This window comes from Urocitellus parryii, chromosome 9, assembly GCF_045843805.1.
Source record: "Urocitellus parryii isolate mUroPar1 chromosome 9, mUroPar1.hap1, whole genome shotgun sequence".
Lineage (NCBI taxonomy): Eukaryota > Metazoa > Chordata > Mammalia > Rodentia > Sciuridae > Urocitellus > Urocitellus parryii.
The window spans coordinates 48199618-48218072 of record NC_135539.1 but is presented as its reverse complement, the minus strand read 5'-3'; the positions used below and the strand labels follow the sequence as shown (position 1 = coordinate 48218072).

The following is an 18455-nucleotide window of genomic DNA, read 5'->3' as shown; positions in this document are numbered from 1 at the left end:
AAATTGCCTGCAATTGGTTTGGTTATACTGTACTCACCCTAAAAATGATGGGTGTGCTTATTTCCTCATAGCCTCTAGACACGGCGTTATCTAAATTCATAATTGATTTTATCCATCTGAGAAGTGAAGAATGATCTTGAGAAAATGTGTATACTTGGTGATTCTATTTTTTCTGCATACATTTGTTTTGTTAATTTTGATGAGTACTTTAGGGAGAGAGATGATATTTGTACCAAATATTCTACACACACATAATTTTTATTTTTATTTTCTCCCCTGTACATTTTTAAAATGTAATTACATTTATCAATTTTTCATGTCTTCTAGATTTTATGAGATTGAACTTTAATGGATCAAAACTAAAAACAATATCCCAACTTTTATTCTGATATTTTTATGGACTCAGTTTTTACATTAACTCTTTAATCTCTCTACAACATATTTAGAGGTATAGTATAATATAGTGTGATGAAAATATCCAACTTAATTTTTTCCATATAATTTCCCAGTAATCCTAACACCACTTATTGATCAGTCTTTCTCTTCCTTTCCTTGTTAGAAATACTGTATTTTAAATTGTCTATCTTGTCTTTCTATTTTTCTCAGCTATTTTTTCTTCTTATTCATGTTCTAGTTCCACACATTTTAAATCATTGAGGCTTTATTTAGTACATGTTGAATATCTGGTTGTGCTTATTCTCCCTCACTGTTCTTTTCAAATAGTTTTGTAGCTGTTCTTGTTTATTTTTCCATATTAACTTTAGGACCAACTTGTCTATTCAAAAACAGAACCCTTTTGTTTCTTTTATTAGGGTAGGGTGATGTTTATGAATTAATCATAGAAAATCAATATTTTTAGGATATAGAATCAAAAAGCTTGGTCTGTCCATGTCCTTTGCAGCTTTTAGTAGTGTTTTAAGATGTTCTAAATTGGTCTTGTGCATTTATTGTTCAATTATTCCTAGGCATTTTACGTCTTTGTTATTTTATTGTTACAAGTAGAGTCCTTTCTTCTATTACATTTTCTAACAGGTTATTTTTTTTTTGTTTTTCCATAGGGAAACAATTGTACTCAACCACCACCACACATTAGCTAATCATGTTTGGCAGTTTCTTTAGTGGATTTTCTTATGTTTTTTTTTTTATAATGCTGTCTTATTATTTGAAGAGTGATGGTTTTATCTCCTTTCTGTTTTTTGTTTTGTTTTGTTTTGTCATGAGTTCTTTTTCTGGCTTATTGCATTGAATCTCACCTCCTCTGACCTTAATGGCAATCCTTCTGGTATTTTCCCATTATGTAAGAGGCTGGCCTTAGGGTTTCGATTAATGCCCATGCAGATTATGGCTTTAGACTTTAAAGAACTGAGTTCCATTTTTTTTTTTTTTTTTTTTTGCTACCACTTACGAACAGGGAAACCTTAAGTAAATCATCTAACTTCTTTGATTTATTTCCATATTTATAAAATGAGGAAAACAGAAATACCTATCTCAGAAATACCTAGGGCTATTGTGAGATTCAAAGATGATAATGACTGTGAAAGTTGTCCATCCACTGAGCTATATAAATGTTTCTTATTATTTCTATTTCCTCCTATAGAGAATACTTCCCTACAACTCTCTTTTAGGAATTATAAAAACTGGGTTTCCCTGTGTGGCTCTGAGCCTTTTTCTAATTCTACTCACAACACAGTTTCTACATATACTCCAAGGTTGGAAAGAAAAAGTGTTTTTTGAACGATGAGCAAATTCCTTTGCTGACATTTAACCAAAACATATTCCAAACCTGAAGCTTTTTGGAAGGCTAAGAAAATGTTGGTCACCTTCTTGTAAAAAAGTGAAATAAAAAAAAATGTTTCTGTACCTCAGCACTGCCTGACTGAGCTGGAAATAAGTGCACTAGGGTGTTGTTATTTTGTGGTGTTTCAGTTCTGGGAAAAATGAAACCAGAAAAAAAAGGAAATTTTTCAAGATTTTTTTGGTTGGGAAAACTGCCTTTTTTCTTTTTAATATAACCCCTTACTTTAGTTGACATAAGTTTGAGTCAACTGCAAATTTTCTGCAAACTAATTCTGGTTGGTGATCCATGACATTTTCTTCTCCTGAGTTCAATTGGGTGTTTAAGAGAAGGAACTGCGTGTCTAGAGAGTCCCTGGTTCTTCTTTTCTTCCTTAGACACAACACTGCAGCATGATAACCTTGGCTGAATGGAAAATAATTTGTGTATGTGGGACTTTCATGTTGCTATTTAAAAGTGAGCTTCTACCACTAGTTTCTGTTCAGAATTAAGTCTTGGTCCAATCTGATAAAAAGTGTAAATATACTTTTCCTTTGTAAGAAACCACCCAGCAAGTGGCTCAGCAAGTGGCTTAGTTTTTCTGCAAGTTTTGCATATCAGTTGCTACCCCTACTCCTCCCATGCAGCCATCTAGCTTGAAAAGTAAAATGTACCCTCTTTGGTGTGTCCCCATGTTTTCTAATACCCCTTCCCTTCCTCTTTTAGACACTCCCATTGGGCCTAGTGTCACTCTGTAAAAGTGATTTTTTTTCCAGCAGGAGCAGCCTTTTTGCTTGCCTTGCTGGCCCATATCAGTGGTTTTGGTGATGCCTCTGGCTTTGTCATGTGGCTGGGCTTCAGAAGAGAATTTCGTACTCCCTCTTTTCCTGGATTCACTTCTATGACTGTACTTCGAATCTGAGGAATCTGCCCTTTCTGAAATGATTGTGGATCAGTTTTGCATTAAAGGCTAATGAGGCCTTAATGTATTCTCTCATGGAGATTGCTACAAGGACACTCCAGTGTCTGGCACATGTTATGGATTTGTTTTCTGACCTTAAAGGCATGAATATTAGAAAATATATTCCTTTGCATGTATGTATGTGTGTGTGTGTGTTTGTGTATAAAATCTTTTATATGCTTATATATTTTATGCATATATTATCTTTTACGTACTTTGTAATCTTATAAAATTATATGTATATATACATATAAATATGTGTGTGTGTGTGTGTGTGTGTGTGTATATATATACATATACATAAAGCCATTTGTTGATCTCAAAACAAGATGGGAATATACTTTCACTTATTAAAAATTAAGTGGCAGCTGTTCCAACAGTAGCAGTGCCATTACTTACATTAACTTAATTAGCAAAGTAATTATCAAAGTAAATTCAGCGTATTAGAATAAGAAGCCAAACGAGGAGCATTCAGTGAACCAGTCAAAAACTCAACCCTTTACAGACATAGCGTGAATTGCTAGAGGGACATGACACAGCACAGCATTTGTGGCTCCCTTACCAGACCACCTTTCCATATGAAAGGCTTCATCCCAAAGTTAATTCAATAATACAGCAGGAGTCGGGGAAGAGAATGTTTTAGTTTCAGTGGGGGAAAAGTCTTTATAATTGTACCCATTAAATGAGCAATCTTGAAAATGACAGTCTGTATTCAATTTCTGACTTTTCTCATTTGACAAACTTCAGAGGACAGGGACTTTGTCTCTTCATGTTCACTACTGGATTTCGAGCTGTTAGCAATAACAGCAATGAAAATCTGATGATTGATTGGTTTATTGGTTGATTGCTGGGGAATCTAAGTACTTCCACCTTTAAAAGGATCTCAGTTTGGAGAGGAAAGCATGGGTATCTTTTGTTGTGTAAATACAACAGCAATCGACGTAAATATGATGGGCCAGAATAAATTCTTAGCTAATTAGGAACAGTCTCTATGCAGTGGAAATGGTTTACGTTACTCTAAAAGCAAAATTTTGCCTTTAGCGTAAGACAAGAGTGGTAAAACGTGGAGCTTTTGCTTTCTACCGATAGTGTAAACATTTCTCCAAGACGTCGTCTCTGGAAATAATTTACTTAACTCTTATTTTTATATGCGTGTTCTGTTCTGGAGACTTGATGCAAAAATTGATGGAAAGTTATTTTCTTTAAGTGACAGTTTGTTTACAAAAATTCCTTGAAATCTTGATGGTTATTGAAAAGACTGAAATAAATGTTGCCTGAAACTGCTTGTTTCAGAGTGCCTCCACACCTTCCAAAGTGGTACCATATTTTGTGAGTAAATCACCTAAAATTCATAGAGGTCATGGAGACTGCTCCCTTTGTAAAATGAAATATTTATGTTTCAATCCCAAAAACATATTGTGAATCATTTTGGTGTTTTAAGTTGAGGGTACATAGTAAATTATTCCAAAATTATGGAGGCCAAATGTCATCCCTCCAAAAGTTTGTGTAATATCTATTCATCTGTGGGCAGATGACTGCTCTGTATAATCAGAGGCAGACTTTGTCAAGTTAAGTCTAAGTAAACACAGCTGAACATAAGCAAGTTGGACTACAAGGGTTTTTTTTTGAGCTTTGCCAATAGCATATGACCTTGGAGAATGCTGATTTTTTTAATTTTTTTTTTTACTACAATCTGCTTTCAATGGAAAAAAGAATTCTTTTTGCTTCAAATTAACAAGTGATGATTAGAAGCTTGTTATGTTCTAATTTTTAGATGCAAGACAAATGAACATCATACACGCACCCGACCAAAAGCCACCTTTCCCCGTCAGGGATCTGAGGTGAGGGTAAAAGGCAACTAAAAGCAGTGGTTTTTGAAAAGGAACCCATTTTTGCTTTTAGTTGTTGTACCATTTCAACAGACTAAAACTGTGGTTCCAAATGCCACTAGTAAATGAACTTTATTGATTTATCCATTCTTTAAGATGCATCTGTCCTCAGTAGGAAAGGAACTCTGTGTTGTCATTAACTTTGGGTTTTCAGTAGAAACTCTCATTAACTGCTTTATGCTTCCCACAAGTCCCTTTTATTTCCTTCTTCTTTAAAAAAAAAAAAAAAACATGTTTCTTTGCAGTCATCTAAGACTTTCCTCTTTTAGTCCAGAATGAAGTTCAATATTAAATTTTTTAAGGGTACTTTGTGGCTAATGTAAAGTTCCTATTAAATATTTCATGTCAAAAGGTGGTACTTTAAGTGAGTAGTTTGGTAAAAGATGGAATAGTCGAGATTTGCCTCGAAAATTCTAGCTTTTCAATATTTTCTGACTGGCTCTCAGCCAGAAAAATCTTCTGCTGTTCCTTCACTTAGAGAAACTATTTCTTTCCCCTTCACTTTTTGGGTGTGTGTTACCCTCTGAGAGAAAATGCAGTATATATTCAGGCTGGGTAACTAGTAAATATTCTTAAATAATTCATCTTTCAAGACTTTGGTATTTTACACTGTTTTTTTTTTAAATCACATGTTGGATAATATTTGCTGGGCATACGGGAAAATACTCAAATCTATATGTAAAGATATTATTCTGTAGTTAGATTCACATGAATCTATTTATTGATATGCCTCTTCTGTATGCTGCTGGATTTCTGCATTGACAAGAATACTTTGAGGAGAAAATATCAAAATATTTCCGAACATGACGCTAAGTACTCTAACGCTGCACTTTTCTCTTTTAAGTGCTGCATCGTGCATTTTTAAACATCTGTGCTTCAAGACCAAGATGCCTCTTTCTCTCAATATGTAGAAACCAAACTCTTTATGACCCACCTCCTCCAAAATGAAACTCACCCTTCTTCCCTTTTTTCTTATCTTGGAGTACACCATTGCCATTCACTCAAGGCAGGGATCTGAAAAATGTCTTGGATTCCTGCCTCTGGCTCCCCACCACCCCCAATCATTCAACAAGTCTGTCTTCTTCATATCTCCCAAATCCTGCCTTTCCAGCCATGCTGCTACTTCCTCAACCCCGGGATTCTTCACTACTCTTTCTCTTTTAGGTTCTTGCCCCCATTTCTCCAGACTCCTCCCATCAGGTCTTACTCTAGGGCAAGAGGAACATTTCTGTTGCCCAAATCAGATCCTATCCCTGATAAATATCCCCCAGTGGCTGCTCATACCTTTCAGGATGGAGTTCCTATCTTTTATCTTGCTCACCTAGCCATAAACCCTCAATTCCTGGCCTTTGTGAATCTCCCTTGGCTCATTTCCAGCTGCCCCTGTACACACATGGTTCCCTTCAGCTATACCGAGGAGTGTTCCCCAGAGGTGTCATGATATGGCACTTTCACAGGCTCTTCCCTTTCCTTGAATGCTTGCTGCCATCTCCCTCACCTCAGGGGCTCAACAGCTGTGTACCTTGGGCTTGTGCTTTCTCATCTTTTCCGTGATGTGGTACTCAAATAAGCATGATATCAGTTGGGCATGCTGATGTGAATGGGGGAGGCTTCTTGCTGCTATAAGCCAGGGGCCTCTGCACTATTGCCCCATGTGTATTATCTTCTTTGGAGTTCCTTCACAACCACTGTCCCTGCCACCACCGCTCCATCCTCCCCAGGATCCCACAGCTTTCGTTACAGGGAGCTGTTGTCATTCATTTATTGCTTTGTGATAGGATTCTTATATAATTTTTATTTCTAGGGTTACAGCGGGCTGTCATGTAACATGCATTCAATAAGTGTCACTCAACTTTTCTGAGTCTCATTTTGACTGCTCTAAAAATGATATGTGAGCACAGTAAAGAGATAAGTTACATAGTCATGATTTTTAAGATGCTTCATTAATACTGTTATTATTACCATGAATTGTATTAAGGTGGCTTGGCCCTTGATTATACCAAAAAGTGAGGAGAGGAGAGGTAAAATTCTACACATAAAGTCTTGTTTTCCTATGACACACAAAATCACTTGGTTTTCACTTGAGTTTAGATTTATTGTAATGTGGTCATACATTCTCTAGCAAAGCATCAGACATCCAAAGATGGGGGTGGGGGGGAGTCCAAGGGAAGCCAGAGTTCCTTCCATTCAGGAAGGCAATACAAAGAAATTTGGAATTGTCCATCTCTTTATAAAATATCAGGAGTAATGGGAATAATCTACACATTCCTGCACCAGTCAAATGATACTGAGTATACTGATTTAGGTGATTTAAGATGAAGCAGTGATATATTTAAAATTTTTTAGGGAATTTCTGTTTTGTTGGTGCTGGGGATTGAACCCACAGCTTGAAACATGCTAGGCAAGTGCTCTACCACTGGTCTATAGCCCCATCTCCCAAAACATGTGTAATCTGTGTTTTAAGTAGTTATTTTGTCCCTTGTGAAAATGCAAGTATATAAGCCAGTTAGAGCTTCATAGAAATTTCTAGAGAAACAACTTTTAAAAATTGGCAATTTCTTTCTTTTTTTGTTAAATATTTTTTTTAGTCGTAGTTAGACACAATATCTTTTTTTTTTTTTGTTTATAAACATTTGGAATTTTATTTAAAAAAAAAAACATCACAACCATGAACATTGTTACAGTTAGAGGCCCTCTTGGTTCTCCACATTGATACTGAGCATGCTCACAGGGGTTCCCATTGTTAAATCTTAGTTAAACAACCATTTTTAAAAGAAGGAAAAAAAACTCAGCACACTACCATTTAACTTGTTTTAATGTTTCTTCACAAATGGTGAAAAATACTAAAGTACAGACAAGGAATAATCATAATGTTGTGGCCAACATTATAAATATGGAATTATAAATTTAAAACATTTTCTGGTTTAAAAAATAAATCTGGTAGTCAATGCAGCTCTGCGGGGTCTGTGTCTAGTAGGGCCGATCTCTGCGTTCCTGGCGGTGCTCGCCTTTATCCATTTTTCCAGGTCCTCCACGTCCACCTCTTCTTCCTCCCATCTGCTCCATTAAAGGTCCAGGGGGACCCCCTGGACCACCTCGTCTTCCTCCGCCAAAGCCACCTCGGTCCATGCCACGGCCACCACGGAAGCCACCCCTGTCTCCACCACGGCCACCTCTGAACATTCCTCCAGGACCGCCGCGGTCCATGAGGCCACCTCTTCCTCCCCGCATGCCACCAGGGCCACCTCTTCCACGGTCACCACCCGGGGGTGGAAAGGGTGGTGGGAGAAAGCCCTCAGGCTTCGGGGCCTTACACTGGTTGCATTCTGTTCTCCAGGCGAAGTTCTGGTTTCCACAACCCGGATTGGGACATTGCCAGTCCCCAGCTCGGTGCTGGACGTTTCCTCCTCCAGAGGGATTCCCTTGGGAACCCCGTGGCCCTCTTGGGGGAAAACCTCCTCTGTCTCCTCCACGGCCTCCCATGCGACCCATGGGTCCCCCAGGACCTCCTGGGCCACCTGGACCTCCACGGAGTGGTGGTGGCATCCCTCTGCCCTCACGAGGTGGCATGCCACCCCGCATGCTGTTCATGGGAGGCTTCTTTCGAGCAAGAGTGACTTTTAGTTTGCTTCCTTGAAAATCTTTTCCATCAAACCACTCCACAGCAGCCTTGGCAGTTGGGGGGTCTTCATAGGACACTGTGGCATCACCTTTGGGCTTTCCTGTTTCCTTGTCCGGGTAGATGTGGATCATGGGTTGCCCAGTTCTCTTATTCATCTTAACAACCCCACACTGCTTAAAGAAATCTGCCAGATCATCAAGAGTCACATTGTCATTTAATCCTTGCACATAAACTGCACTGTTGTCAGAGTCTTCATCAGGATCTACTGGAAGGCCTAGATCAAGATCTGGTCCTTCATCCATGGGTCCACCAGGCTTATTGAAGCCACCTCGCTCTCCAGCGCTGCCCATTCCACCGCGTCCTCCTCCCCGCCCACCTCTGCTCATGCCTCCACGATCAAATCCCCCTCTTCCCCTGCCCCGGTTATCAGGGCCACTCATGCTCCGGTTCTCTCCTGGTCCGGAAAATCCTCCAGACTCCTGCCCATAAACACCCATGCTACTGGGGTGGTCCTGTCGGAATGAACTCTGCTGCCCGTAGCTGCTGCTCTGTTGGCTATATTGACTTGGAGCCTGGCTGTAGGATCCAGTCTGGGGGGGGTAACTAGTGGGAGGCTGCTGCCCATAGCTGCTTTGTTGACCATAGCTACTCTGCTGTCCATAGCTGCTCGGTTGCCCATAGGTGTTCTGCTGAGAGTAACTGCTCTGATCATAACTAGTCGGCTGTGTAGAGGAATAGCTGGTAGGAGGATAGGATGGAGGCGCGGTAACTGGCTGCATGGGGTAGCTCCCAGGAACCTGGGGATAACTGTAGTTACTCTGTCTGTATCCTAGGCTGGGCTGGTTATAACCCCCTGTGCTAGACTGAGGTTGACTAGTCTCAGCGGGCTTGTTACCATCCTGCGGTCTTGCAGGTGCAGTGGCTGCTGGCTGTTGCCCATAGCCAGGGTAAGCAGGCTGAGTCCCATATGCAGACTGGGCTGCATAGGAGGCCTGGGTGGTGGTGACGGTAGCGGTGGTGGTGTCATAAGCACCAGTGCCGTACCCCTGGACAGGCTGGCTGTATGCCTGGGGGGCAGTTGGGGTAGTATAACCAGTGGGAGGCTGTCCATAAGAAGTTGCATATGCAGTCTGCCCATAGGTGGCAGTGGTCTGAGCCTGGGTATAGCTGACATCAGTAGGCTGTCCATAAGTTCCATAGCTTTGTTGCCCATATGCCTGGGTGGTCTGTGCATATCCTTGAGTTGGCTGGGCGGTGTAAGCACTGTAGCCCTGCTGGGCCGCAGCTTGGCTGTAGGTACTGTAATCCGTGGACGCCATTTTCTCTCCTTCCTCCTCGTTCTCTCAACGTCCGTCTCCCTCTCTAGACACAATATCTTTATTTTATTTTTATGTGGTGCTGAGGCTCGAACCCAGGGCCTTGCACATGCTAGGCAAGCGCTCTACCGCTGAGCCATAACCCCAGCCCCTAAAAATTGGCAATTTCTAAAGGTATTCCCCACAAATTGAAATGCCATATTCTATCTTAAGTAAGGATCTTCACATTTAAAACTTTCTCTAGGCATTTAAGAGTAAAACACTGATCGGGAGTGTAGCTCAGCAGTAGAGCACTTGCCTAGCATGAGTGAGGCCCTGAGTTCAATCCCCGGTAGCCCAAGTGTAAAACACTCTAGAGTACCTATAAGATTGAGTAACATGCAAACTGCTAGTTCAATGGCTGTTTCATGCACCAACCCAAAAAGTGAATAGCAGAAGATCAGTAGCTGAAATGAGCCTGGAATTTGGTTTTGGATGCCTATTCGTACTGTCATTAAAGATTCCATCCTATAGTATGTCAAAATACATTCTACTGTCATGTATAACTAAAAAGAACAAGTACAAATTATAAAAAAAAAAAAAGATTCCATCCTAGTGCTTTGCATTTTATGGCTACTAACCACTTTCAGTGACCTTCTCCAGGCCATTGCAAAACTGAAGCTTCCATAATTATGCAGGTTTGCCCTTTTGAGAATTTTCCACACTGGAGCATCATAGACATAACATGGCTTAGACAACTCAAATACAAAAACTATTTTGAATTGTTGGTTTACTTATTATCTGTTCCATTTCAAGGTAAGCCTTCAATGTTCACCAAAAGTTTGCCTCCACTACAAAAACAACATGTGCAATTGTGGTATCACCATTGCTGCTATATATTGAGTACTACTGGGTGTCTGTTATCTTATAATGATTATACAAATTTTCACAACTGTTCTAAGTATTTTCTACTTTTATATTAATTTTACATATTTAAAAATGAGACTCTGAGAAATTAATTCTCTTGTCCCAAGCCACATGTGTATCAGACATGGAACAAAGGTTCAGAACCCAGCCTCACTGATTCCAAATCTATTTTCTTTCTGGGGTACCTTACTGTTAGAGGAATAAGGTATAGGAAAGTCATGGCCCCCTTCACAGTTTGCACTGATTAGCTGTGGAAATGTGTATTCAATTCCAGATAAACCAAAAACGGCATGAATCCCATTAGAAATCATCTTTGGAAATTTGAGTAACTAATTTTTATTCTCTTTTTTTTTTTGTACCTCTATGACTGCAAAAGTTAGCATGGACTTTCCATATGAATAATTCTTCAATTAATCATAAACTCTTGACTTCCTGTCCTAAAGTACAACGGTCCCTACTATCCATGGGAAATATGTTCCAAGACCCCCAGTGTGTTCCTGAAACAGTGTGTAGTATCAAGCCTTATACACTATGTTTTTTTTTTCCTACATCTATATATATATATATATATATATATATATATATATACTTATGATAAAGTCTAATTTATAAATTAGGCACAGCAAGAGGTTAGCAATAATAACTAGTGAAAAGTAGAATAATTAAAACCATATGCTATGATAAAAGTATTATTTTCATCTTTTCACTTAAAGAAAGCACTTTACAGTTTCCCTTTGGCATCTCCAAATTGCCAGCGTTACTTCTCTTGCACTGTGCATTATAAGGTACAATAAGGGTGACTTGGATAGCACTACTGTGATGATCTGATAACTGAGACAGCTAAGTGATAAAAGCAGATATTGTGTAAGCATGGATGTGCTGGAACAGGGGATGATTCACGGCCAAGGTGGGACAGAGTGAGATTTTATCATATCACTCAGATGGGTGTCTAATTTAAAACTTATGAATTGTTCATTCTGGAATTTTCCAATTAATATTTTTGAATCAAGATTGACTGTAGAATGGGAAGCTGCAGATAAAGGGAATTAATTAGTGTAACCTTTTCATAGATGTGTTCAATGTTTGCCCCTCATAACTCCCATTCTGCCTTCCTTTCTTCTTTTATTCTTTGTGTATTTTCCCATCCAAGTAAAGAGTCTGTGTATTAATAAAGTGTGTTCTAAGATACTTTTTACAAATCTCCTAAAGTGGGCTGAAAATTAATTGGATGAAATAGTAGAAAAAAAATTAATTTTCCTGAAAAGCCTGACTGACCTCAGTCTCTCCTTTCCTGCCTCCTAGGCCTGTCTATGTTCAGGGCTGTGTAATTAAACATTGCCTTGAGGCCTGAAAAAGTGGTTCGCTTCCTCATGTGTGTTTTGTAATGTCTTGTGTCCGGCCAGAAAGGAGCATTTCTCCTTCTGTGTTTTGTAGATGCCTTCAACTCCCAGGGGTTTGTTGGACCCATGTGCAAACCATATGCATAACAGAGTGGATGTTAACAGATGATGCATCTAACTGAATAGACATCTAAAATGATAGAAGAAGACTTGAGCACTGATGGTAGGGTGGATTTCTCACTTCAGGGCCTTTGGAAGCTCTTGAATTTTTGTGAGAACCTATTCTGCCCATGCATCCAGTATTGGCCTATACAAACCCCTCTTGCTTATACCTTCTGTATGGTGGAAAATGACTAGACTTACCATGAGGAGATGGCCACATGCTTGCAAGAGCTTATGAATCCTGTAAAGAATAAGGAATGTATGATTTTCCTGGCTGTTATTACACACACACACACACACACACACACACACACACACACGACAATTTGTTTATATTTCTATGATAAAAATATGTAGTCTGTTTACTTCTGTGTATGAGAGTCAGGCTTTTTTGTGTAATACTTTGATTCAAGACAGTAACTACTATCTGCTACTCATTCATCAGATATTTCTGGAAGTCTGGAGAGAATTTGGGATTGGGAAATTTAATTTTTAAAATACTTTTGAGCATGTGTAGAGTATATTCCATCACCAAACCCCTAAATATGGATAGGTGGATCTGATTTGTTCTGGAAATATGTTTGCTTCCTTTTCTTTCTTATCTTTTTTTCCTTTTGCACAGCTTTCTGCCTCTTTCTCTGGTTATTTTAAAACTGGCAAGATTATATTTTAGTGATTGTTAAAATATTATTCTTCTCTCTAAAATCAATAGATATGGCAAAGGATAAAAAAGGTAAGGAATAACAAAGGATTGCTTTATTAAACAAGCATTAGAGGCATTGTCCCTTTCTCTAAATCAATAAATTTTGATGACTAAAACAAATATTTTAAAAAATTTTTGAGATGGTTTATTTACTTATAATAACATGTGACATCTATAACAATAAGTGTGGCAGTTGCATGGCATTTAAATTTTTTTTTTTTTTTTTTTGGTACTGGGGAGTGAACTCAGGATACTTGACCACTGAGCCACATCCCCAGACCTAATTGTGTATTTTATTTAGAGACAGGGTCTCATTGAATTGCTTAGCACCTTCCCTTTGCTGAGGCTGGCTTTGAACTCGAGATTCTCCTGTCTCAGCCTCCTGGATTACAGGCATGCGCCACCACACCAGGTTTGGCATTTAGGTATATAATAATGCAAACATGTCATTGTTTTGTATTTAAATTTCCATGAAATTGCTTTGCAAGAACTGTTCTGTATATTAATTATACTTGTTCTCCTTTCCTGGTGTTCATTGAGCTTTGCTTTTTTTTTGTTTTAAAGATCCCAAGGGTGCTCATCTCTCTCTCTCTCTCTCTTTCTCTCCCTCTCCCTCTCTTGCTCTCTGTGGTGTCTCTTTCTCTCTACTGCCTGATTCATGATTATGTGCTCCACTATGTTTTGAACGTCTTGTAATGCCTATAGAAATGCTCGTCCTAAATATTATATTTAAAGCTACAGTGTGGAGCTTTACTGTTTTAGACTTGTTGTGTCTGATGTTTGGCAGGCCAGAGCTAGTGTTCGACCCAGCACAGGATGACCCCATGTGCTCTAGGGGAATGAGCTCAGCCCACCTGTCAGCAAATTCCCAAAGTACCATTCTCAGCCTCCATTTCTGGATCTGTGAGGTGGCCACCGTCAGCAGTTTGGTCCTTGTCTTAGTTGTTTTGTGTTGCTATCATAGAATTCCACAGATTGGGTAATTTACAAAGAGAAGTTTTATTTTATTTTGTTTTGTTTTTCCACAGTTCAGGAAGCTAGGCAGTCAAGTATTAGGGTGCTGACATTTGGTGAGGGCCTTCTTGCTGCATAACCCCCTGGGTGGAGGCAGAAGGACAGAAAAGCAAGAGAAAGCAAGAACTCATCTTTTATATCAGAATATAATAACTAATGCACTCCCAGGATAATAGTGTTAATCCACTCTTGACCTAATTACCTCTCAAAGGTCCTGTTTTCCAACACAGTTAAGTTGGACAGAGGTATTCAAAGCATAGCAGTTTCTTCATCCCTTTGGTTCCAGGAACTATGATGTTCTGCTGTTGTTTGAAAGCAAAGCCTTGATTCCTATCAAGGAACCTATCATCCACCTTCACCACTAAAGCCAGCTTTACCTGTGCTGTGTTTCAGTACCCCGGTGCTCTTTTTCAGTGATTTTGCTTTTGGTAGTTGCGAAGTTGTTTGCATGGTGGGTCTGTTCTTCTTATCCTTATTCCTCTTTAGAGATCATAAAGCTTCAACTACCTCTCAAGAATGCCCTAGAAATAACAGATTAAAATTAATTCTGTTTGCAAAAACCTTATCACTGTGTCAGTGCTCAATAAAATACTCCATTCTTTTGGAAGCAAGCCTGAATAAAATATTCTACTAAGCGCTGCAGAAACTAAGTTTACTGTAGTTTATAAAAGTTTATTATCCTATGCTAGAAAGAGGTTCTATGCTAGGTTGAATAATTAGTTTTTGATGACCCCATGTGGATTGCTATTTGTCACCTTATTTTCCCAAAGGAAAGATAAGAAAATAAAATAGAAGACTTACAAAAATAAAGGACCCCACCATCACAGAAATATAGAGCTGGGACAACAAGTTTATTTTCAAAACACAGATCTTATAACAGTATATTATTACCATACCTATGCCAATTAGAAGAAGGAGAATGGATTAAGCATTCTGTAGTATGTAGAATGGATTAAGCATTCTGTAGTATAATGGAAATCTTCAGCTCCTTTATTCTGAAGCTTGTGTTACTAATGACTCCCTTGGTTACATTTCATAGTATAGTAAAAATTGCAATAATTAGGCAAAAGTGATTCAAGGAAAATGAGGCATTTTATTACCCCAAAGAATATTTTAATGCTTTAAGGAAAGATAGACAGTAAGTAAGAAGTATTTTTGAAGCTGGAGTGACTTATTCGTAAAAGTGTCATATCTGCTGTCTATATGAAGGTACACTCAAAAACTTTTGATAGGCAAAGCTTTAAGACTCATATTTGGCTCTTGTTGGAATACTAGGAATCTAATAATGATTTCTCTTCTCTCCTCCCCTCTCCTCTCAACTCCTCTCCCCTCCCTCTTTCTTTCTTTTTTTAATGTACCAAAGAAAAACTGCCTAGTGCATCTATACTTGAATTTCAGCATTGTTCTTTATAAAAGCAGCCCACTTCTAATTTCCCACAAGAGCTTTTCCCATAGGGCATCTTCTTTACCATCTCCATCCGACCCCACGTGGAGCTTGTGTTCTTAGGCCATGTCTCTGACCTATGTAATCAGTCTCAGAGATGGGATCCAGGGATCTGCTCTTTGGAGAGATGTTCCCCAGTGAATTTTTTTCTCTTTTCTATTGAATCCCAAGAAAAATGGCCTAGAGGCCTAGGGTATGGTAGAAGAAACCCAAAAGCCGGTTTGGGACCTCCATGGAACTTAAGTGGCTATAGGAGGATTCACAGTGTGGCTTCCAGGAATCCTAATGCCATAGCTCTAACCATGTGCCAGGCATAGTCCCAGGAGCTCTCCATCTATTACCTAATTCGTCTTCACAGCAACCCCAGGAAGTAGGTGTTACATCTTCCTTATTTTACAGCAAAGAAACAGATACAGCATGCATAAATAGCTTGCCGGAGGTCCTGTATTTAGTGAGTCTACTTACTATTTTGCTATGGTGAGCCAATTCAGAGATATACTAGTTCAAATCCTGTGATTTAGACAAATTGTTGTACAAGCAGGTGACTTGTGTTCTGTGAAATGTAAAATGTACATCTGCAAATTTAGAGTAAAACCCTCTGGCTAGATTTAACGTGGAAAGGAGTTATTTGGTATTCTTATAGTCAAAATGTGTCATAAGAGGGCCATGAGATCAAAGGTCCTCCCAGACCTACAGCCACAGTGGCTTTCCCTTGGGCACAGTGTTTGAACTCACTTTACATATGGTTCTTTTTGACCTTCTGTGTCCTTCAATACCATCAGCCAAAATCTTCTCCATTAACATTTCAATGCCCACCTGTAAATACTGTCTCTGAATTAAAAGCAGAAAAGAGCAGATATAAAGGTGTGATCACAGAACACTGTGATGCCAAATACACTGTTAAAGTTTGAGCTTATTAGAAATATTGAAGTGTATCTTTGAAATATAGAAGTATGGTGCTCATGTTCATCTTACATTTAAAATACGTTTTTTTTCTCTTGTAATAAATACAGCAGTTGAACTGTGAGTAGAGCAACTGTCATTTGTTATTCTTTTGAAAGAGCCAAGAAGTTTGTGAATGTCATCTCTTTTATTGTGTCATTTCTGGCATTAATGCAATCAGACAGGTTTAACACCAAGATCTCCCAGTTTGAAGTGTCATTTCTAAAGATGGTAATTTGAGGAATTTGAAAAGCATGGCAATGATGTGAGCCAATTCAGAGATACACTGCAGTTCATATATCAGAGGAAAATACTTTCTGATGGTTTTTTAGAGATATTGAAGAGTTTGAAAATGCATGGATGGAGCCAGAGTTTCCAGCCAATTTCTAGATTATTATAAATGCACATTTTTCCATTTAAAAAGGTTTTTTTTTTTTTGCTGAAGAAAGTCACATTAGTATTTTGTAGTCTAATGTCATTCAACTGTATGTTTATTAAATAATTCATCCCTTCTAGAACTGTAGTGTGGCAACTTATAAAGTTGATTTTGGGAGAAACAGCCCTTGTTCTATTTAAGAATTTAGAAGATGAATATCAATATTAGTATGTGGGGACAAAATTGAAGTTTAGCTAAGATCAGAGTAAGTACATCCTGGTTTAAAACTAGTGGCCCAACTTGCATGTAAAAAAGAGTGCCTTTATAAACAATCAATGCTCCTTGCAACACACAGGCTCACAGAGAAGTTATTCTTGCATAGCTAGGAAGTCATTTTCTGAGATTTTGGCTGGAAACATAGCTTTCATGGATGAAGCATTTGGGGTAACATCTCCAATATTCCCCTTGAGAAAATGAAGTAACAAAATCCACCAGAAACCCAAGGTTAGTAGATATTCTTTAATGTAGCTCCAGCACTGTTTGTCTTGGCATGTTTATGGTACTTTGGCACAGAAGAGCATCAGGAAAGCCATTTTGTCTTTGAAGATGATAGATTCTGCACACTTAATTCATTAATCTGAGCTGATGGGCTTTTCCCAGAGCTAAATTATGTTGACTTTACATAATGTTTTTCATATTAAATCCCTAAACAATACTAATTTTCCTGGTGACTGAATTCCACCCTATTTTCTAGATATTGAAAATTAAAATGGGAGAAAAGGTTGATTTTTTTACAAGTATGTATACAGCACTTGATAAGTGTGCTTAAGTTCTTGGTCTAATTTTTGTTTAAATAGCAAGTTGTATGGTCCTCATAATTATCCCCTTAAGTCTGGGATTCTTGTCCCCATTTTATAGATGAGAAAGTGGAGGACAGAGAAGTCAAGCACCTGGCCAGCTCCCACACAGAATCATGGGGGCTGTTCATGCTATCAGGTTTAAAGTCTGGGCTCTGACCACTGCGCTAGGCTACTTCTGTGACTCATGGTAGGTAGGCCACCCTCGTGGTTAATATGAGCAGCCAAGAATAGAAATAAGAATATTTAACATTTCCAGACCCTCTGTCTGGTCACCCACCAACACCTCCCCATAGATTGCATTCTAATCTTCAAAGTGAAGTTTCAGACTGAAAGCTTTAGACTTGGGGAAGGCGGAGCCTTTGAGCTCAGAGGAGCAATCTTGGATGAGGGGACTATGCAGAATAATTTAGCATCAAGAATATTTAATGTGTTTAGTGGAAAAGACTGAAAGTGAGTTGAAACATTATCATTGGGTGGTATTCTATTTATTCTAAGAAGTCACTTTAAAGTTACAAATCCCACTTCCTGCTCTTTTAGTCCACCAGCCCAGATGGATGAGGCCAGAATAGTTGTGCATTCTACCAGAACAAAGACAACAGAGAATTAATGAGGAGCCACCGCCTTAAGCCCTTGTGCTCTGAGTAAGAAGGAAAAGCCATCATAATTATAACTCCCTAATGCATTAGGAGCCAAGCAGCACTTTTACAGGTCTACCTACAGGCGCTCGTACTCCTGGAACAAAAAAAAAGATGTTCTGTGTGGTTGTTGTTAATGGCAATATCACCTCTCCTGGAAGATTGGACATGTCAACATACCCCCCGTTCTGACCTGGGAGCTCTTCACCATTGGTCCAGAAGAGATGGGTGTGGCTTCTAATTTTTATTTTTTGGCATGAGCTAGAAGGGACAATGCACTGATAGAAAGGAGGCTGAAGGTGGGGATCCTGAGGATCCAGGACATCTGGGCATCATTAGCCATAGTGGGGGCCAGCCCACATGAGAGGTAGCAGGAAGGAAAAGAATCTTTGGCCAGATGGTGGAAGTCATGGCTGGAGGAAACACTGGCTTAATTTTTGGAAAAGATTTTTCTTTAAACTCTGAAATGATTTTTGGAAGCCACTTATTCTTTAAGGCTCCAGGATGAATA

At 38.9% G+C, this 18455-nt stretch overlaps 1 protein-coding gene and 1 pseudogene across 1 annotated transcript in view; one reads left to right on the top strand and one right to left on the bottom strand.

Annotated features, from left to right (window-relative positions):
• The window catches only part of Mkx (mohawk homeobox), a 62911-nt gene that overhangs the window by 37223 nt on the left and 7233 nt on the right, over positions 1 to 18455 (top strand). The gene's annotated exons all lie outside the window — the stretch shown is intronic.
• Positions 7422 to 9603, bottom strand: LOC144256818 (RNA-binding protein EWS pseudogene; annotated as a pseudogene).